Source organism: Mya arenaria, chromosome 17 (genome assembly GCF_026914265.1).
Source record: "Mya arenaria isolate MELC-2E11 chromosome 17, ASM2691426v1".
NCBI lineage: Eukaryota > Metazoa > Mollusca > Bivalvia > Myida > Myidae > Mya > Mya arenaria.
In genome coordinates, this window is record NC_069138.1 from 7,441,290 (window position 1) to 7,464,494 (window position 23,205).

The following is a 23,205-nucleotide window of genomic DNA, read 5'->3' on the forward strand; positions in this document are numbered from 1 at the left end:
GATGATTAATATTATTATAAGTATTATCACGTCCAAAGAGCATTCAACTTTAGCAATGGTACGTCACATTGCAACGAACAACGGTGTTCAAAATAGTGACACGAAAATATGTAAGAAAAATGACTTTTAATTTATTGCCGAAAAATGTTTGGTTAAGTGCAAACAGAATTGAGACATAATAAACTTGGGACTTTTGCAATAAAACAAAGTGCCATACCAACTTTAATGACATACATGTACTATGTTTTAAACTACACGATTGTTCCAATTATAATATTAAAGTCTGAAATAAAAACGATATTATAGTCACATGAAATAGGCGTCTATACGACGTCTAACGAAACACGGTAGCTTAACTGACTATCTAACAGTTAACATTTTAGATTTGCTCCATTGCAAATCTTCTTCTGTAAGAATAAAGCTTGACAGATAAACAGCTTTTATAAAATACTTCAATAAGTATGATCGAAGAAATATATATCTTTGTTGTTTTCCATTCATTATCAAGATAATAAATTGGCTCCCCGGGAGGCCGCTGACAATATTATTTCAATATTGTACAAAATTAGCATAGGGACCAGCGTTTAAAGTAGATGAACCAATGTTTACGTGTATAAGAACTCTTGCACAAGAAAAGATGTTTGATTAATGACTTCATGTATAAGTCTTCAATGTGATCTCATGATAACGCAAGTAACATAGAATGTCTTAGTAATTTGTGGCAAACAATAAGATTGCGTATGCCTTAATATAATAATACATATGTATTACATTTGCATCACCGTAAAATCAATATAACAATTCACTAGAGTGACAGGTACATTTGTTTATGTTTCAAGCATTGGTTTTACTTATCATAATAATATTACATTTTGATTCAGTGCGGCGAGTGCCTTAACTATGGTTCATTTAACAATTCTCATTTTTCGTTGGAAAAATCTAGGAACATACTGAAAGATTAAGATGTTAAGAAAGTGTATAAGCTTTTTCACCAGTCAATTTGTAACCACGCCCCCTCCCACATATCCGGCGGGATAGCCGGGGAAATGGGCCGTATTTTTATCTTTCAGGTAGCCCGGTAGTGCCGGGTGAATGAGGTGGTTTTGTCTTTGCGCCAAAAATAGCCAGGAATAGTCTTTACTTGGGTGCGGGGGAATTTTGCGAGGATTTTACCAGTAGTTTTTTCCCGAAGGACGGGGATCATGGCTGGACCAAAAGTCACTGTCCCCGCTAATCCACGGACCTGGGAGGAGGGGGGGGGGTTGGGGCGTGGTTACAATTGACTGGTGCATTACGTTGATATACAAGTATGCAGTGTCTATGTAAATGAACGTTACCTCCGTAATATTGAATGCAGCAAACGTATGTTTTAGGTACAATCTATGCATTATTATTATTTTGTAACCGTAAGTAAACTATATATAATCAGCAGCATAAAATTACAAGTTTTCATTTCAGAATTTTATTATATATGTTTTAGGTCAATCCAATCAGATTAAGAAAACAATGCAACAAACTGTTTTTTTGATATTCATTTCTTTTTTTAGCATCATATTTACATTTTAAGAACTTATTGTTGCGTTTTCATCATCGTACTGTTATGTTTCGAACATCGTACTGTCCTCTTTTCACCATCGTACTGTCGCGTTTTGACCATCATACTGTCATGTTTTCACCTTCGTACTGTCACATTTTCAACATCGTACTGTCATCATGGGACTGTCGCCTTTTTGCCATCGTACTGTCATGTTTCACCAACGCACTATGATGTTTTCACCTTGTAATGTCATGTTTTCACCATGGGACTGTCGCCTTTTCGCCATTAAACTGTCTTGTTTTCACCATTATACTGTCTTGTTTTTATCAAGGTACTATTTTGTTTTCACCATCGTACTGTCATGTTTTCACCTTCGTACTGTCATGTTTTCAGCATGAGACTGTCACCTTTTCGCCATCGTACAGTCTTGTTTTCACCATTATACTGCCTTGTTTTCATCAACGCACTATCATGTTTTCACCATCGTACTGTCATGTTTTCACCTTCGTACTGTCATGTTTTTAGAATGGGACTGTCTTCTTTTCGCCATCGTACTGTCTTGTGTTCACCATTGTACTGTCGCATTTTTACCATTTTACTGTCATGTTTTCACCTTCGTACTGTCATGTTTTCTACATGGGACTGCCGCCTTTTTGCCATCGTACTGTCTTGTTTTCACCATCATACTGTCGCCTTTTCATCATTTTACTGTCATGTTTACACCACCATACTGTCAGGTTTTCACCATCCTGCTTTTATGTTTCACCATCGTAATGTATTTGTTTTCATCATGGGACTGTCGCCTTTTCGCAATCATTCTGTCTGGTTTTCACCATAGTACTGTCGCGTTTTTACCATTGTAAGGTCATTTTTTCGCCATCGTACTGTCATTGTTTTCATCATCGTACCGTCATGTTTTCACCATCGTACTGTCGCGTTTTCACCAGTATACTGTCAAGTTTTCACCATCGTACTGTCATTGTTTTCATCATCGTACCGTAATGTTTTCGCCATCGTACTGTCATGTTTTCCCCAACGTTCTGTCATGTTTTCACCATGGTTATGTCATGTTTATGCCATCGTACTGTCATATTTTCACTATCGTAATGCCATGTTTTCACCATGGTACTGTTACTTTTTTAGCCATCTTACTGTCATGTTTTCACTAACGCACTGTCAGGTTTTTGTCATGGTAATTACATGTTTTCACAATTGTACTGTCATGTTTCCATCATGGTACTGTCATGTTTTCACCATCGTTCTGTCATGTTTTCACCATCGTACTGTCATGTTTTATCGTACTGTCATGTTTTCTACATAGGACTGTCGCCTTTTCGCCATCGTACTGTCTTTTTTCACCATCATACTGTCGCCTTTTCACCATTTTACTGTCATGTTTTCACAATTGTACTGTCATGTTTTCACCATCCTGCTTTTATGTTTCACCATCGTAATGTATTTTCTTCATCATGGGACTGAGCCTTTTCGCCATCATTCTGTCTTGTTTTCACCATAGTACTGTCGCGTTTTTACCATTGTAATGTCATATTTTCGCTATCGTACTGTCATTGTTTTCATCATCGTACCGTCATGTTTTCACCATCGTACTGTCGCGTTTTCACCACTATACTGTCAAGTTTTCACCATCGTACTGTCATTGTTTACATCATCGTACCGTCATGTTTTCGCCATCGTACTGTCATGTTTTCACCAACGTACTGTCAAGTTTTCATCACGGTTATGTCATGTTTATGCCATCGTACTGTCTTGTTTTCACTATCGTAATGCCATGTTTTCACCATGGTACTGTTGCCATTTTGCCATCGTACTGTCATGTTTTCACAATCGTACTGTCATGTTTCCACCATGGTAATGTCATGTTTTCACCACCGTACTGTAATGTTTTCACCATAGTACTGTCATGTTTTCAACATCGGAATGTCATGTTTTCAGCATGGCACTGTTGCCTTTTTTGTCATGGTACTGTTATGTTTTTGTCATTGTACTGTCATGTTTTCACTTTCTTACTGTCATGTTTCCATCATGGGTATGTGGGATTTACATCATTGACTGTCTTGTTTTAATAATCGTACTGTCGCGTTTTCACCATCGTTCTGTCATGTTTTTACCATCATACTATCGCCTTACGGTGCGCATGCACATAAACTAATTTGCCCTTCATGTGAAAAAAATATCGGATACGATCACCATCAATGTAAATCTCCAATCATAATTGCGTCAAACTTGATGAAAATAATACAGATGTATAAGAAACGCCTCGTAAACGCATCGGTCGTTTGAAAAAACTAATGATAGCACAGCCCTAAAGCAAATGGCACAGTCTGAAGTAAAATGACGTAACGTCATATTTACTTTATAAAAGCACCTGTCTTTTTATGAATAATAATACTTCTACAACACTTCCTGCTATTGGAAATGCTACTGCTACTACTTCTACTACTACTACTACTACTACTACTACTACTACTACTACTACTACTACTACTACTACTACTACTACTACTACTACTACTACTACTACTACCTGCTGCTACTGCTGTTGCTGGTGCTGATATTGATACTATTACTACTACTACAACAACAACAACTACTAATTCTACTACTACTACTACTACTACTACTACTACTACTACTACTACTACTACTACTACTACTACTACTACTACTACTACCATCATCATCACCTACTACTACCGCTAACTACTATTAATTCTACTTGCTACTACAAACACCACCAGCACCACAACCACTTCTATTACTACAACTTCCACTACTATTACTACTCTTGCGATCTCTATTCTGACTATTTGCTTGCTCATGCTGCTATTCTGTTATACAACTATTCCATTCGGGATTTAACGTGTTTGAGAACCAAGGCAACCATAGAAACCCGAATATGTCAGTCTTATACGTTGTATTTTTAGAACAAAAACATCTGAAATAATATTCCACAAGCACAACCTTTTATAAAAGATTTTTTCCGGGAAACCGACCCTCCGTAGCAAACTTGGTGTAAATATAATGATTATTGAACATCAAATCTATGATAACTGAACTATTATTTTGGGTACATTGAATGCTATGTAAAGTAAGTGCAAATGTGCAACATGATGATGATGATGATGATGATGATGATGATGATGATGATGATGATGATGATGATTATGATGATGATGATGATGATGATGATGATGATGATGATGATGATGATGATGATGATGATTATGATTATGATTATGATGATGATGATGATGATGATGATGATGATGATGATGATGATGATGATGATTATGCGTATTGTGATTATGAGAATGTTGATTATGATAGTTACGATAATGCCACATTGGCGACAATTTTTACAATAATACAAATCACAATGCGACGACGATGACGACAACTAAGATAATGATAATCATATCACGACGCAACATGACAACAATGATTACAATGATTATGTGATGACCACAACTAAGATAATGATATTTATAGTAGCAATTAGGTAACAACGACATTTATGCAAATCATGATGCAATGATGACGTGAATGGTGCTAACGAGGTTATAATGCGTAGTTGTTGTTGTTGTTGATGATGATGATGATAATGATGATGATGATGATCTTCGGTTGAAGATATATTTCAAAGACACGCACCCCTGAAACCAACATGGAGGGGAAATCTTCTATGCTCATGCGCACCGGAAGACAATAGAACGATGATTATAACACGACAATACGATGATGACTTCGTGACAGTGCGATGATGGAAATACAATTGTACTTCAATAAAAACGCGAAAGTACGATGATGAAAACAATATAGTGCAATGATGATTACACGACAGTACGATGATAAAAACAAGACAGTACGATGATGAAAACACAACAGTACGATGATGAAAACGCGGTGATAACAGCAGACAAAATAATGAAAGAAAATTAACATGCATTAAAAGAAACCAAACTATCCTTTTATACTACAGTTATCAATTTCCAAAAAGAGTCTAACATTTGTTAGTAGGGGTCAGTTCCCACCAAACCTGCTCTATCATAGTTTATTACGCTGGTAAACTAGTGGCTGGCTGATTTGATTATCCATGCTGGTATATAGCGGTAAAGTTATGATAGTTGAAATAATTACTACAGTCCTATGCAGACCGCTGTTTGATCTTACTGCAGGATTGACCAAAGTTGGGGGATTTATGGAGGATGGATGACTTGCTAACTGAATTGCCCATCTCAATAACACCTATAATAAATACCTAAATTATTTAATCATTCACTTCGTTCCATCAGATAAATGCTACTCAGTTGCAGTCTGAGGATTGAAAAATGCGTCTCTTTGTAAAGTCCAGTTCTGGTTGACTTGCCGGCAACAAAGTACAAGCACATATTACTGAAAACAGAAAACTGGTTAGATAATAATAGCCGTCTCCCCGGCAATCTGTCCATTTCGATTTTTGTGTGAGTGAAATTACAAAATTTTGAGCGACTCAATAAAACTTCATATATTATTTGATTACGAACAATACAATGAGAGAGAATACGAACGCTATTTAAGTATTTTGAAGTATATTTGCATCAATATTTAATTTTAATGAATTGATAAAAATATGTTTTACTTGGAATATTGATGATTATTTTGATTTATTTAATTTAAACACGATTAGCTAAACTCTCATGAGTTATACACAAATACACCTTTTCGAAGACGTCATCACATCAGAAAGTTTAAATGGTTTACGGTTAAACAGACATTGTTACCCTTAAAGAATTCTTTATATTTCACACAAGTTAACTACACCATGATATAAATTGGTAAAACATTTCTTAAACGAGGCACTCAATGCACCATAATCAGTTGGCTTTGACACAAAGCCCCTGGGACGTAGATGGCAATTAAATTTTGGCATTAACTATCCAGCCACCAGAGTGCTAGATCTTAAATTACCTCAATGCCATGCTTATCAAACTGATCACAAGAATTAGTTATACATCATTATGCTGAACAAACTTGCATCGCGTCAGTGTCAGTGGCTAGCAGGGGAAAGTCTTATTTTGCATACGCACTGCCCTCTCCATTCCTAAGTTCACTGAGCAAGCGCATGCATGTAAAATGGAATTTTCAATGAAGTGGAGTATTGATGGTCATATATTCCAAACTAAAGAACAAAAATTCAATGGAAGAGTAATCAAGCATGTTCATTGTGGCAGCATTGGTTGCATTAAGGTAAATACTACTATATGTTTGTTTATTTGTAAAAAAGATATGATCTTTATCGTGTTATTGCCGCCTTTAACCCTTTGTAAAAGCGGATGCACAGTTTTAAAACAGTTTCTGCCTTCATGAAACAGTGTAAAAAAATACCTTTGTCAAACAATTTTCGCTAAGTTCCACATTTGCATTCCTTACACATTTTACTAATTTAAAACATATAATTTATGTTTGGCTTTTCAAACAACATTAGTTTTTATTATCATCTTTCTTTCAACAAATTGCAATGCTATAATTAAACATTTATCAAGTATTATATGAGTTGACATGAGCAATTTGCAATTAAGTTTTGCCACGCATATTTTCCTAGCAAAGTTTATAAACGCCTTTTTAAAAATGATAATTATAATAATAATATCATATAAAACTTTCCACAAGCACTAGTTGTGATGATTATATTTATCTTGTTTAAGATAAATATCTTTCACAATTTTCCACAAAACAGGTTTCCTTTGAAGATGATGAAAGCATTCAATGCAAGTTAGAACAGTTTATTTCCGGTACGAAGCCAGGATTCAGGCAAAGCAGATCCCTGTTCTTGACATGGTTAGATTTCAAGGTAAAATTGTTCAATGTATGCTCACTTCGCCCATTCTTAATAACTTATAACTTACTTCAGGTCATCTAACTATTTATTAGTAAAACATTTTATAGTAAAAGTAACCTAAGCCTAAATCCCAGGTGCATTACGACACAAGGTGGTTTACATTTCTGTTACGCTTTGTGACTCTGGCTTATATACTTATAAAAAAGTGACAGTTGCACTTTCCTAATCACGACGTTTTAAAGTGACACATGGAAGCCGGGCAAATACCAAATAATTCGTATATTTGTAATGCAGCATTTTTGGCAATACTTTTTTACATAATTGGACTTCCTGTTGTTGTTCTGTTTATTTAATTAGCGCAACTAGGTATCTTATCTGAAGTTTTTTAATGTTATATTTGTCTAGTTGTTCTTTAGTCATCACTATTTCAATTTACTTAAATATTTCATGATTTTGAAATGGATCGTCTGTAGCGTTTGCTATGAATCCATGTCAAACATCCATTTCTTTGTATTTAGATGTATAAAACTAAATTAATTTCCGTGGTTTGAGGATTGTTAAATGGTGTTACAAGGAATGATAATATTTTAGGCACACCTGTGAACAATCTCTTTGCCCAGATTATCACTACGAGTTGCCATACTTTGTTGTATTTCAGGGATGCGAGATGCAACATATATCCCGATATCAATCACCTCGAAAAGAAGTGCATCGCTAAAACGCGGCAAATAAATGAGGTATAGTACCCGGATTGCCAATATAGTAATGTTTTAAATGTTTTTAATTTGCTGGGAAAATCACACACAATAAGTTGTAAATACAAATATAACGAGCAATTTCTTTTCACACGCGTGAAGACTACATGAGATAAATGTGAAATTCCATACATTATTATGTTGTTGAATAGTATAAGGGTTTAATTGTAATTGTTTATTTTTCAGTTACAAGGGGAAATTCAGAATTTGAAAGAAAAATTGGTAAATAAAGACAGGCAGATTGCAGATATGCAGGTAATATGCCGTTAAATCTTAAATGCTTAAAATGGTAAATGTTTTAAACTATGTTGATTATTTTTTGACATGTCTTTTTATTGTATCGTAATATTTCCATTTCTGTAAAGAGACCTTGTCGGTGTTCAACTTTTAAAGTAGTGTAAATAAATAAGCATAGGCCCTCTATTTGTAACAAGTATTTCATTATATATGAACAACCTTATAAAGAACATAAAAAAGGAAAGCACACATGCTTATCTATAAATATTATTCATAAAATGAACATGAATTCTCTGTGAATATACGCCTATACACATTTTCAGAGAGTATTATGTTTTGTACTATTTAAATGTTTATTCAATATTTCCTATGTCGATTTAGAAAAATATGGCAAATTTTGAGGCCATGAACATATATTTCAGGCAAACCAAAACAGAATGTATGCAGAGAATGATAGTCTAATGCTCAGAGTGAAAATGGCAGAACAGACAGCAGCAATGGCAAGGGCTTCCCTACCAAAGGTACTGTTTTTTACACGGAAACCAATTATATCCAATGAAGCTCGTTATTTCTCACGATTATTATGTATATGTGCATGTTTATAGCTTCAACTTAAATAACAAAGTCCACAGCCTCTAACCACATACATAAATGCCGCATCTGATCAACGTAGAAGTAAATGGGGTACCTATTATGACCATATTCCTTGCATTTGTTTTAGCTCGTCTGTTTAAGAAAGATGAGCTTACATCATAGCTTCATGGGGATATGTTGTTGTCTTTCGTTGAAAACGTGTTAAAATTGATATATGTGTAGTAATCACACAAGTTACAGCTAAGATGATTGACAAGTATATTATAAATCATAGTAAACCAAAGGGTCAACATTCATAACTCATGTAGTTCTTATTACTAATTTTCATTTTGGTAAAATATTGTCCCTTTTTGTCTTTTTTGAACCCACAAGCGAAGCTATTGTTTATTTAACAAGGATAACAGTTGCAGTCTAATGATCTTTGATATCTTCATGTCGCTTTTTTTAAAAATAATCAGTCCGTCAACCTATAAGCCTGTCCATCGTTCATAACAGACTCTTTATGATGGCTATAACTATGTAATTTCATATTTTGACGATCTATTTTAAACAGTCGTTGGTAGATTAACTGAAAAATCTTCATTATATTTTCATTTCTTTCCATCAAACCTTCAGCACATGTGATTAGATGACAACCATATTTACAACATCAAAATGTGAAGGTCAAGTTAACACTTAAGATCTTTGACCGGATTAAGAAATTAGTTGTAATGTAAAAGAAATGTTAAGTATATTGATGAAATATGTCTGCTTGCTGTCTGAGCCTTGTAATTATATTTTCAAATTCCTGCAATGGGTGAAAATCCATATGGATTTCAACATTTGACGAGAAAATAAAAGTTTGATTTTATATTTACATCTTATTCAATATTAATTTTGTAAGAATAACTGAGTTTTAGAGCACTGCTTGTTTTTCATTAAAGAACAGCCAATTTCACCAATGCATATTTATGTTCCCAAAGTTTATTTATGCAGAAGGATCATGTAAACAATATTTTGCTTTGAAATATTGATATAAAGACCATTGTGTATCTCGATTCTAGATTCTGTTCCCATTTTTTTAATAACATATTACTACAACTGACATAAATTTATGGTAGAATGAGACAAATATTACAAAGATAGAACTCTTAGTATGTCTTTTGTGACTATTGTTAGTGAAAAGAAGCTTCAATTTTAAGCTCTGTCTTTTTCATTGACCCAAATAAATTTGTATATTTGTATTATACCATTTGCAGGAAACTCGGGTTGCTGCAAAGAAACAGCTTTTGCAGGAAACGGTTACACAAGCAAACAATGCCAGATTCGATAAGGTTTGTTTGTCTGAAGAAATACAACTTAAAACTAGGCTGAATTCATTTATTACATATGACTGATAATATTTGATAGACATACTTTTCTCCTACCTCAGATAAGTAGATCCAAAAATTTGGCCATGCAGGAAATTAGTATCTTGCCCTCGGGCAAAGATAAAACAAAGACCCGTATGAAATACAGTTGAACACTGCTATTCCGAACACCGTTTATCCGAATTGATCGCTATTTTTTTTTTGGTCCCGATTTTACTCGTTCTTTGTTTAACTTATTTTTTAATCTTTAATCCGAAATCGCTAGTCCGAATGAATCGCTATTCCCAAGTAAAAATTACGGACCCCGATTTGGTATTTCACACCTTTTTATCAATTCTTATTTCGAACCTTATCATGTCATAGCTTTTCACACCATACTTCAATTACACTTGGGCATGGGCTTGGGGTGACAATGGAGCACAATTAGCGCTTGTTAAAGAATGAAATTGAGCACGCGTATTTTACAATCATCGATGTCAAAAAATTAGCAATTCATTTTGGTGATGTAATGTGTATATAATTTCTGGTTAACACAACATGAATATCAATCGAAAATACGCATTGCTCACTTAACCCGCTACCGAATAATCCGTACTATGTTCCGAATGCATACATGTGCTGTCAATTTGTTTTAAACGTTTTATGTTTTAATAAAGAAGTAAAAAAAACGAATTATTTGTCATTTAGTACATAATAAATCAACAAATATTTTTGTATACGAAATATCACTCAAACCGAATGTATCATATTGGTAACGTGTAACCGAAATTGCAATCTTCACGACTTAGTATTTCACGTCATCTATTATTCGCGAATGCTGTCAATTTTATGAAAATTGTTAATCCGAAATATCGTTAGCCCGAAATATTTTTTGGGTCCCTACGATTTTCAATTAACGGTGTTCAACTGTACTTTTTTATTGTCATAAAGAGTTCCAGTAAAAATACATTTTTACCTAATTTTGTTAAACTGAGATGGGAGAAAAAGCATATACCATAGCCGCCCGTATAAGAAAGGTTCGTCCCAACACTCGCTCAGGGTGTTCTGTGAAAACTCAGTAAACCTCGAGTAAACCTCATTTCCACAAAACACCCGACACACAGGTTGGTAATGAACCTATCTTACGCTCTCGGCAATGTAGGATACTAATAATAACGTTGATACGTAATCGAATTAGCTAAACACTTCCAACTAAAAAACAGAAAATGCCAACCGCAAAATTAAGTTAAAGTGTTTTATAGTTCAGTAGTTGTAAAGATTTTATGAAAATAATAATTGAATTTAAGAAAACAACTTATACATGCTAAATTATTAATGTTTATTTTCCATGATTTCTTTACCAAAGATAACTGGCAAAATCTTATTTTAAGTAACAATTATAACTGAGCATAATAAATGATTTTAGTAATGAACTGAAACTTTCCTACCAGTATTCAAATGAAAACTTGGCAAGTGGCATACATGTATTGCATATCACATTCATGTTGTATGCAAAATAATAACAATATGCAATATAATACTCAGTCATATTCATAAATTTGGCAACCCAAGAAATAGTGCAAAAAAATTCATACATACTTAAGAGCAAAGTATACTTTTGCAATTGCTTTAGAGCCCCGGTCCTGTGGTTAGACCATATACTTTAAAATCACGCTGTTGCGGATTCGAATTCCGCCTCCGTCCAGCATATTTTTATTATGGTTTCCCCACCTCTGTTTGTTATATGCTTTTCATAAATTCAATCGTTATTTTAGTACAGAAGGATTCAAAAATATATTTTCAGACAGCAGAAACTGAAACTTTAGCCGAAATAGCAGAAAATATGACGGTATGTTCAAGTATAAATACAGAAATATAAAGCCATGTGTCTATTAAAGTATGAAACATTATATAACAAAGCCATTTGTCTATTAAAGTATTAGACATTATATAACAAATATACTGAACTTAAAATGATCATTAATTGGATTTTGGCTATAATGGCAATATGTAGTATACACTGTAATTTTAAGAATACACCACATCTATAAAATCTAGGAAATACTTATATGTTTGGTTCGTCTTCAGGTGGCAGTTGTGGAATATACAAACCAGAGTGTGTATATTGGAGAAATGGAGGGAAACATGATGACCTTTGCCCGTCGGCCAGTCGGAAAACTAACAGTTCTCTCAACGTAAAAAATAAACAGAGCGTGATTTTGAATCCCTTGGACAAAATGAAAATTTATCGTCGATATTTAATTGCAAAATTCGAAGGACGTAAGAAAGACAACGTAATACAATTATCGGAAATTCAGATTCAACTTATAAATCAGTCCGTAGCTTCCTATTGTTCCAAACAAGCTTCAGACATCTAAAACCTCATATATTTGGTATGATCATAAATATCAGATAAACAGTTTGCCTGTACATATCTTTTAAACCTTGTTTTTGTATTTCAGTAAGCTTACATTGTGTTTTCATTTTGTAAATATTTGTACATTTTATTATTGAGTTATTGTTTTATTTACTTTTACTTTGCCTTAAAGCCTATTTTATTTTAGTAAGTTACTAATTCAAGTTTCATTTTGTGAACACAGAGAATCGGTCAATGGCGAAGTCGGGAATCTAGTCTTGGTCTCTCTCGAAAAACATTCCAGTATGCTAAGCTCTTACCCTACATAACTCATTATTCATAAAATATTACATTTATACCCTTTACTGTCACTTGATAACAGTTCGAAGGCCATCATGCTTTGGCTCATCTACTCTGTGTTTATTATATTTTTTTTCTTCTTTTTTCATAATTTGTTTGTATGAAATACCCCTTCTTACAACAACATTTGTGTCCAGCATAAGCTGACTCAGAGTCTGATATAGTGGCATCCTTGTAGGAAATATAAATCAACTTTTAAATGTTTGCTATAGGTTGTTTAGCATATACTATAAAGTATTCCGATCAAGAAAATGGCGAGAACGAATGATAGAAGTATTATTATTTTCTTGAATAGATAACTTTAAGCAGATACTTTAGGTTTATTTTAATGATATGGAAAGAAATATAGAACAATAAAAAAGTATTGAACCTGCTCCATGTTTACTGATGGAACATTCACCAATTATGTTAATCATGTTCTCGATGACTTTTTTATTTAAGCATACTTTAAATGTACAGTTCATAACATACACTTAGTTGTTTGTCATTCACGTTGTGAATAAATTGTTTAAAACTGTATATGTGTTATAACCGAAAAATGTTCAATACTGCTTTTCATTTAAATGCCCCAGTCTGAGAGGCAAATAGATTTCACTTGTCTGTCTGTTCGTCGGTTCATCCAGCTGTCACAAAACATTTTGTCACACGTATCTCCGGCAGTAAATAAGCAAGAGTCGTAAAACCAGCATGTCTAGTTTTGCATCTTAAGTTCTATTTGTCTGTTGGCTCTTTGTATGTTTGTCAAATAATCATATTTGTATTCCCTTCATCTGGTAACATCCCCGAATTGTTTTGGTTATGTTACCAAACCTTTCAAGATTTAGTTGGTAATATTCCCAGAAATTTATTTAACTCTGTCAATAAATGTGAGCTGGTTAAGCTCTGCGATTATGTTAAAGAATCAGTATGTATTCGTAATGCTATTCCTAATAATTATTATTATTATTTATTAAGTTCATCCTCTGATACTGCTGCCTTTACGTCAACATATTTGTGTCTTTAACCATAGCACTAACCATGTACAAGCATTTGATATCAAAAACCTAAGTGTATGTGTTTAGACGATTTTCTGATGTATATGACTTAAAAACGTCTGTTCTGTTCTTTTTGTGTGTTTTTTTTTTAAATCATAATATGCGAAAGTCCACACTTGTATTTAAAATAATTATTGTCAAATTGTAAAATTGCAAGAGACATAGCTGTGATACTGAAATAACATTCTAGTAGGTTTAAACAACCAGGAATATGTGATCTATGTCGTTCTATCAATCAACACTTATTAGAGTCAAAAGTCATGGTCATAACTCATATTCGCCATTAAAATGTTGTCGTATATACTTATTCCCTTCTAAGAGGACACATTTTATCTGCAAATATCTGTTATCATCTGAACACGATTGAACACTATGTCTACTATCCTCACACTTTGAATGGTCATAATCTTTAAACTGCCTTAAAGTCATCCAATGACCATGACCAATCAGCTGTCATTTCAGTCCATGCGTATTTAGATTGTTCAAATAATCCTGACAACATGGCGCTCAGGGGGTGGTGGGGATTAATGTTTGACAAACATCTCTTGTTATAAAATGTTTATATTTTTATTGGAAATATTACCAAACATTTGCGAATAGTGCATGTTTTAGAAATGTTTAAAACAATTTTAGTCATACTATAGATTATTCTGGGAATATTAAAAACATGCTGAAAAACCTGCTGTTAATTTTAATACTATGCAATGAAGATATTGGTAATATTCCCAGAATAATTCATGTCCTACAGCAGCCCACGTGGAGCTTTTTCTTTTGGATTATTTTATTTCAATTCATCTTTTGATATGTCCAAAAAAGTTTTGGTAATGTTACCAAATATTTCAAGATAATATAATTGTATTGAGGATAAATTTGAGAACGATAACGGAAAATGTTCGTAATTCATTTTGGGAATATTACCAAATATTTGTGACTATTCCTAGTTTAAGAATGATATAGAAAATCTCTCGGCATAATATGGATTATTTTGGGAATGTTCTTAAAAATGTTGAAAAGCCCCAGTTTTCAATACTATACTATGAACTGTTTGGTCCTACAGAAACTATTTGTGGAGTTTTCAAAGGCTTTTTGTTGAATTGGTCTGTTTCAGTTCATCTGGTAATATTCTGAAATAATTTTGGTAATGTTACCAAATATCACGATCAAATTGGTAATATTCCTAGAAAACCTGGACATTTTATTCAGAATCCTAGCAGAAAATGGTCATCATTTATTTTGGGAATATTACCAAATATTTGTGACTTTTCATAGTTGAAGAATATTTTTGAAAATCTCCCGGCATAATATCGATAGTTTTTGGGAATGTTCCCAAAAATGTTAAAACCCCCACTATAACTTTAAATACTATACTTTGAAATGTTTGGTAATATTCCCGAAAGGTTTTGGTAATGTTACCAGAAATTTCAAGATTAACTTTGGTAATATTCCCAGAAAACTTGGACATTATTTCCTAGACGAATTTTAAAATGTTAGCCGAAAATGTTCATAATTCAGAAAAATTACCAAATATTTGTGACAACCCCTAGAATTTATTATTTTTTAGAAAACCTCTCAACATACTATGGATACTTTTGGGAATATTACCAGAAATGTTGAATATTACCAGAAATGTTGAAAACCACACCATAACTCTTCAATACTATATTACAAAGTGTTTGGAAATATTTTCAAAATGTTTTGGTAATGCTACCAACTTTTCAAGATCAAATTGGAAATATTCCCAGAAAACTGAACATTATACTTAGAATCCTAGCAGAAAATGTTCATCACTTATTTTGGGAATATTACCAAATATTTGTGACTTTTCATAGTTGAAGAATATTTTAGAAAATCTCTCGGCATAGTATTGATTATTTTGGGAATGTTCCCACAAATGTTGAAACCCCCACCACAACATTCAATACTATACTACAAAGTGTTTGGAATTATTTTCAAAATGTTTTGATAATGTTACCAAATTTTCAAGATCAAATTGGTAATATTCCTAGAAAACCTGGACATTATATTGAGATTCCTAGCAGAAAATGTTCATCATTTTTTGGGGAATATTACCAAATTTTTGTGACTTTTCATAGTTGAAGAATATTTTAGAAAATCTCTCGGCATAGTATTGATTATTTTGGAAATGTTCCCACAAATGTTGAAACGCCCACCACAACATTCAATGCTATACTACAAAGTGTTTGGAATTATTTTCAAAATGTTTTGGTAATGTTACCAAATTTTCAAGATCAAATTGGTAATATTCCCAGAAAACCTGGCATACTATGGATTCTTTTGGGAATATTACCAGAAATGTTGAAAACCACACTATAACTCTTCAATACCATACTATGAAGTGTTTGGTAATATTCCCAAAAATATTTCTTATCCTACAGAAATGCTTTGAGGACATTACAAAGGGTTTCTGTTGAATAAAAATGTTACCATGCTGAAAAGGGAAAGTTGCGTTTTCCCTTTTCATTTTGCGGTTTGTTTATTGTTTTGTGTTGGGTTTGTCAGTTTTATGTGTTGTGTATGTCTGTATTGTTTTGTGTTGGGTATGTCTGTATTGTTTTGTGTAGGGTATGTCTGTAATTTTATGTGTTGGGTTTGTCTGTATTGTTATGTGTTGGGTTTGTCAGTATTATGTGTTATGTATGTCTGTATTGTTTTGTGTTGGGTATGTCTGTATTGTTATGTGTTGGGTTTGTCAGAATTGTTATGTGTTGGGTATGTCGGTATTGTTTTGTGTTAGGTTTGTCTGTATTGTTTTGTTTTGGGTTTGTCTGTATTCTTTTGTTTTGGGTTTGTCTGTATTGTTTTGTTTTGGGTTTGTCTGTACTGCTATGTGTTGGGTTTGTCAGTATTATGTGTTATGTATGTCTGTATTGTTTTGTGTTGGGTATGTCTGTATTGTTATGTGTTGGGTTTGTCAGAATTGTTATGTGTTGGGTATGTCGGTATTGTTTTGTGTTAGGTTTGTCTGTATTGTTTTGTTTTGGGTTTGTCTGTATTCTTTTGTTTTGGGTTTGTCTGTATTGTTTTGTTTTGGGTTTGTCTGTATTGCTATGTGTTGGGTTTGTCTGTATTGTTTTGTTTTGGGTTTGTCTGTATTGTTATGTGTTGGGTATGTCTGTGTTGTTATGTGTTTGGTATGTCTGTATTGTTTTGTGTTCTGTATGTCTGTGTTGTTTTGTGTTGGGTTTGTCTGTGTTATTTTTTGTGTTTGGTATGTCTGTATTGTTTTGTGTTGGGTATGTCTATGTTGTTTTGTGTTTAGTATGTCTGTATTGTTATGTGTTGGGTATGTCTTTATTGTTATGTGTTGGGTTTGTCTGTATTGTTATATGTTGGGTATGTCTGTGTTGTTTTATGTTGGTATGTCTGTATTGCTATGTGTTGGGTTTGTCTGTATTGTTTTGTGTTGGGTTTGCCAGTATTGTTATGTGTTAGGCATTTCTGTATTGTTATGTGTTGGGTTTGTCTGTATTGTTATGTGTTGGGTATGTCTGTATTGTTATGTGTTGGGTATATCTGTATTGTTATGTGTTTGGTATGTCTGTATTGTTTTGTGTTGGGTATGTCTGTATTGTTATGTGTTGTGCATGTCTGTATTGTTATGTGTTGGGTATGTCTGTATTGTTATGTGTTGGGTTTGTCTGTGTTGTTTTGTGTTGTGTTGGGTTTGTCTGTATTGTTATGTGTTGGGTTTGTCTGTATCGTTATGTGTTTGGTATGTCTCTATAGTTATGTGTTGTGCATGTCTGTATTGTTATGTGTTGGGTATGTCTGTATTGTTATGTGTTGGGTTTGTCTGTATTGTTATGTGTTGGGTTTGTCTGTGTTATTTTGTGTTGGGTTTGTCTGTATTGTTTTGTGTTGGGTTTGTCTGTATTGTTTTGTGTTGGGTATGTCTGTATTGTTTTGTGTTGGGTATGTCTGTATTGTTATGTGTTGGGTATGTTTGTATTGTTTTGTGTTGGGTTTGTCTGCATTGTTTTGTGTTGGGTATGTCGGTATTTTTATGTGTTGGGTTTGTCTGTATTGTTTTGTTTTGGGTATGTCTGTGTTGTTTTGTGTTGGGTTTGTGTGTATTATTATGTGTTGGGTATGTCTGTGTTGTTTTGTGTTGGGTTTGTCTGTATTGTTTTGTGTTGGGTTTGTTTGTATAGTTTTGTGTTGGGTTTGTCTCTATTGTTATGTGTTGGGTATGTCTGTATTGTTTTGTGTTGGGTTTGTCTGTGTTGTTATGTGTTGGGTGTGTCTGTGCTATTTTGTGTTGGGTTTGTCTGTGTTGTTTTGTGTTGGGTTTGTCTGTATTGTTATGTGTTGGGTTTGTCTGTATTGTTTTGTGTTGGGTATATCGGTGTTGTTTTGTGTTGGGTTTGTCTGTATTGTTTTGTGTTTTGTTTGTCTGTATTGTTTTGTGTTGAGTATGTCTGTATTGTTTTGTTTTGGGTATGTCTGTATTGTTATGTGTTGGGTTTGTCTGTATTGTTTTGTGTTGAGTATGTCTGTATTGTTTTGTTTTGGGTATTTCTGTATTGTTATGTGTTGGGTTTGTCTGTGTTGTTTTGTGTTGGGTATGTCTGTGTTGTTTTGTGTTGGGTTTGTCTGTATTGTTTTGTGTTGGGTTTGTCTGTATTGTGTTGTGTTGGGTTTGTCTGTATTGAATTGTGTTGGGTTTGTTTGTATTGTTTTGTGTTGGGTATGTCTTTTATTACTCAACAGTTTAAGAATCGGAATTAAAAGTTAAAAAAAATCCTTATTTTCATTACAATGCACGTATATCGGTTAAAACTGGTCTAACTTCTTAAATAGTTGTTTTTGGCCTATTCTAACGTTAAAAAAATTCATGCCTAAATCGTAACTGTCAGTCATTTTTCTCTATAACCGTTGGCCGACTGATGTTCTATACCGACTTATAGTTATATGTCACTGCGAATTTTGGGAGTCAATGTTTAAGATAATATTCAGGAAACATGGTCCATGATTAATATAATTGCATGATAACCGGCTGTTCGATACTGCTACTTGTAATCCGATCAGTTCAAAGCATGTTTCAGTGAAATAAAAAGTCGGGAATGGAGTACCTATTGAACCCGAAGGAGGTGGTAGGTATTTAAGAAATGTGTCGCATTTGTTACAGTTCTGATAAATAATTATACAACAGTAAATATACACACTGACGGTGGTTTAAGTGAAGTTCCAATTGTAAAAGAGCACTGTCTATAATAGTTTTGATAGGATCTTTTTGATCATTTGTTTTTTCGTCTTTCAAGCCTTCATCTTTTATCTTACCTCAATATTATCTTACCAGCCTGCAACGAGAGATACTTTATTCTGTTCTGATAAACATACATCCAAAAAGGTTGGTTTAAAATTGTATCTAATTGAGTGTCGATTACAGATCATTTATTGATAACTATTCAAGTATGATGTAAAACACAACTATTTTTAGTTTTGCTTATAATGTAAGTAATATGACATACTGGTTTCATCGTTTAATCTAGAAACTTTATCGGCGATTGACGTTTTCTGCGATAGGCACAGAATCAAGGATACGGTGATAAATGTAATAACTTTTTCATTGTTGTTTTTATTTTTATTTTTTATTTTTTTTTTCAAACTGATTTAACAAGTTTTCGGTCACAATTATCTGAACATTAAAATTTGCAAAATTCCTATGTTCTGAATGACACATTGAGACTTTGTTACCTCAAGATTTACTTATAGTTTCATTCTATTGTATCAGTATGTTCGAAAATGATACAAAATATCAACTACATTATAAGTTTACAATGAACACTGAACGAATCACTGGCCGTATACCTTACAAATCGTTATCATTTTACTAATTATTTTAAGAGTTGGCCAATTTGAACGGATGTAAACTATGGCATGATGTGTAACATAATTAAATAGCTTCATTGTTGTCTCTGAAAATGTGTCAGTTTGTCCTTTATACAGGATAAGTGTAAACACGTATGATTGTAGTTTAAATTGTATTACTTTTTATTATTATTATTATTTTTATTTCATTCATTTTCATTTCCATTGTTCTTGTCATCTTCAACCATTCGTCAGCAGAACGCTATATCTATGGATTACTTACGTTGATATACTCGGCTTTTACTACTTGTAAAAAACACAGTGTGAAAGAAAAATAAAAAGTGGCCATAATTGAGATAACGTTCAGGGTAATACCCATATAACAAAAACAGCATACTTGATTTTTTTTCTGTTTAATATTTCAAAGAAGTATCGTATAGAATACCTTTGGTATCAACTGCCTAAAGTCCGGTATTTGTAGCAGTCAATCTTTTGATAAAAGTCAGTCAGGATTAACAATGCAAATGTGTTTGGTATACGATGAAATGCCATACTGTCATTGGATTTGTCGAAGTAATATACAACATTACTGCTTCTTTAAATAAAGAAAATACATAACCTACGCACATATCTTGATGCGAGATTATTTTAAGTTATTTGATATAAAGAATAATCAGCCAACGAACGAAGTTACGTTATCATCCTCAATTTCTTTTTAAATTATAAATACATTAGTTGCAGCTTTTGGCTATTTGGTTTTTCCCTGTGGTTTCTCTTTTTGTAATATGTGGGTTTTTTTTTGTTCTTTTCAGATCTGACAAGAGGAAAAGCGGTTACTAAGTCCGATGTCAGTGGATTTTTTTGTTTTGAAATTCTGATAAATAACTGTCATCCAATTCCAGCATCGTATATGATTGCGTGTTTGCCACTCGTATTCGACATAAATTAAAAGCTGAAAACGTTCTAGATTACATTATGTTTTCATTTTGTTTCCAACTAGATACCTATCATAACAGATTTTGAATACGAAAGAATGTTGTTGTTTTTTTTTCAGTTAAGATATATATTCCACGTTGATTTCGTTCCATATTAATTGTATAAGAGGTCATCAATGTATTCATATATTTTCGTTTATAGAGAAAATATATTTGCAAATATACGTTATTTGTTGTTGTTTTTATATCGTTAATGTGTATCTTTTCTTCAGTTATATACGATTTTGTTGAATTAATGTTATAAAACTGTAAATAGTGTTGCCAAAATGATAGTGGCTATGTTGTCTGTATGCATTGTATTATGCTATGTCGCATTGAAATACATTGTACTGACATAATTGATGGCAACTACACTGGTATGCGGCTCGATCAGTCAATCAGAAACGTTTACATTCAATGACTGAATTAAAACAGAATGTTTGTTTCCAGGGTTCAGTCAAAACTTTTCATGATTTCTAACGATTAGTGATGTTAGAACTTCTGCAAGAATTATACACATATTGATTTATCAAATCAGGTTCAGAATATGTGTATGCAATACAATTTAAGAATTAGTTGCTGTATACCGTATACACATTTACTGTAATGGGGTATATGTGATGCATAATTTTATAAATATGAAAAGCGATTGAATTTCCATAGATCCATTAAATTTCAGCGTTATTTCACTTGTGATATTATGGAGATTTTACGAACTGCCAATTTCAGAGATACATCAATGGTGAGAAGTGATCAGTGAAAAGGCGTTTATAGGAGCTGCCACTCCATATGTTTTCACTGCATGCAGGCGTTGATAATAGGAAGTTCAAACTTTCGAGTATCTTTGCCGGTCATACAGCCTTTATAATACAAACTTTTAAATTCGGTGATGCTTCCCTGGTAATATGGCTTGGATAATACGAACTGCCAATTTCCAAGCCTTTTTATTGGTGACAAAGCGTGGATGATGCGAACAGTCAACTTCAATTTTTTTTTTCACACGTGAGAAGGCTAGGGATATACGGACTGCCAACTTCCGAGATTCTTCACACAAGACATGGCGTGGGATAAATGGACTGCAACTTTAAAGATTCTTCACTTTTGACAAGTCGTGGGATATACGGACTGCCAACTATCGAGATTTTTCACTCGCGACAAGGCGTTGGGAATACGGACTGCAAACTTCCAAGATTATTCACTGGTGACAAGTCGTGGGATATACGAACTGCTAACTGGTGACAAGGCGTTGATGATATGAACTGCCAACTTCCGAACCTCTTCACTGGTGACAATGCGTGGACGATACGGACTTCCAACGTTTATTCTTCTTCACTTGTGACAAGGCATGAATGATACGAACTGCCAACTTCCAACCTTCTTCACTGGTGACAAGGCGGGAATGATACGGACTGCAAACTTCCGATATTCTTTCCTGATGACAATTCGTGGAATATACGAGTTGCCAGCTTCCGAGTTTCTTCAGTGTTGACAAGGCGAAGGTGATACGAACTGCCAACTTCCGAAGTTCTTTACTGGTGACAAGGCGTAAGTGATACGAACTGGAAACTTCCAACCTTCTTCTCTGTTCACGAGTTGCCATTTTCCGAGCTTCTTTACTGGAGACAAGGCGTGAACAATACGAACTGCCAACTTCCGAGCTTCTTCACTGGCGACAAGGCGTTAATAATACGAACTGGCAACTTCCGAGCTTCTTTATTGGCGACAAGGCTTGGGTGATGCGAACTTCCGACTTATGAACTTCTTGACTGGTGACCATGCGTTGATGATACAGACTGCAAACTTCATAGCTTCTTCATCGGGGACAAGAGGTGTCAGATACGAACTTCCAGTTTCCAAGCTTCTTCACTTATGACAATTCGTTTGTGATACGAACTGCAAATTTCCGAGCTTCTCCACTGCTGACAAGTCGTGGATGATACGAACCGCCAAATTTTGAGCTTCTCCACTGGTGACAAGGCGTGGATGATATAAAATGTCAACTTCCGAGCGTCTTCACTTGTGACAATGCGTGGATGATACGAGCTGCTACCGTCCGATTTTTTTTCACTGGTGACAAGACCTTGGTAATACGGACTGCCAACTTCCAAGCTTCTTTCTTGGTGGCAATGCGTTGGTGATACGAACTGCCTACTTCTGAGCTTTTTGATTGGTGACAATAAGTGAATGATACGAACTACCAACTTCAGAGCTTTTTCACTGGTGACAAGTCCTGGGTAATACGAACTTTCAATTTCCGAGCTTCTTTACTTGCGACAAGGCGTCGATGATACAAACTGCTGACTTCCAAATTTATTTTCAATGGTAACAAGGCATAAACGATGTGATCTGCCAACTTCGG

The 23,205-nt window shown here is 33.9% G+C and overlaps 1 protein-coding gene across 6 annotated transcripts in view; it reads right to left on the minus strand.

Annotated features, from left to right (window-relative positions):
* The window catches only part of LOC128223680 (uncharacterized), a 129,913-nt gene that overhangs the window by 104,429 nt on the left and 2,279 nt on the right, over positions 1-23,205 (minus strand). The gene's annotated exons all lie outside the window — the stretch shown is intronic.